This window comes from Trypanosoma equiperdum, assembly GCF_001457755.1.
Source record: "Trypanosoma equiperdum strain OVI genome assembly, contig: ctg_1246, whole genome shotgun sequence".
Lineage (NCBI taxonomy): Eukaryota > Euglenozoa > Kinetoplastea > Trypanosomatida > Trypanosomatidae > Trypanosoma > Trypanosoma equiperdum.
The window spans coordinates 1605-1951 of record NW_027123223.1 but is presented as its reverse complement, the minus strand read 5'-3'; positions in this window follow the sequence as shown (position 1 = coordinate 1951).

Genomic DNA, 347 nt, shown 5'->3' with positions numbered 1-347 from the left:
TGGGTGAATGTAAACGGAAGGCTTATGGCAAATTTTGTCCATGATGCCATGAAAGTGAGGCGCTAACAGGATCGACTTGAAGTCGCTGAAAGTCGTATAAAGAAACGGCAGGGCCAACGGGTTTAAACAAGAAACCGTAGATGATCATGACGGTGACCGGAGATGGTAGCAAAAGGACACTATCCATACCTGTGGCAAGAACTTGGTTATGTTTTTTGCTACTAAAGGCAATTGAAAGAAATTTTCTCAAAACAAAATTAAGGCTTGAATTCCTACTGTCTTCTCATTATGTTTATGCCGTTAAAACGATATGTGGTGTGCGGAGTGGTGGTGAATAAAAGCAACAT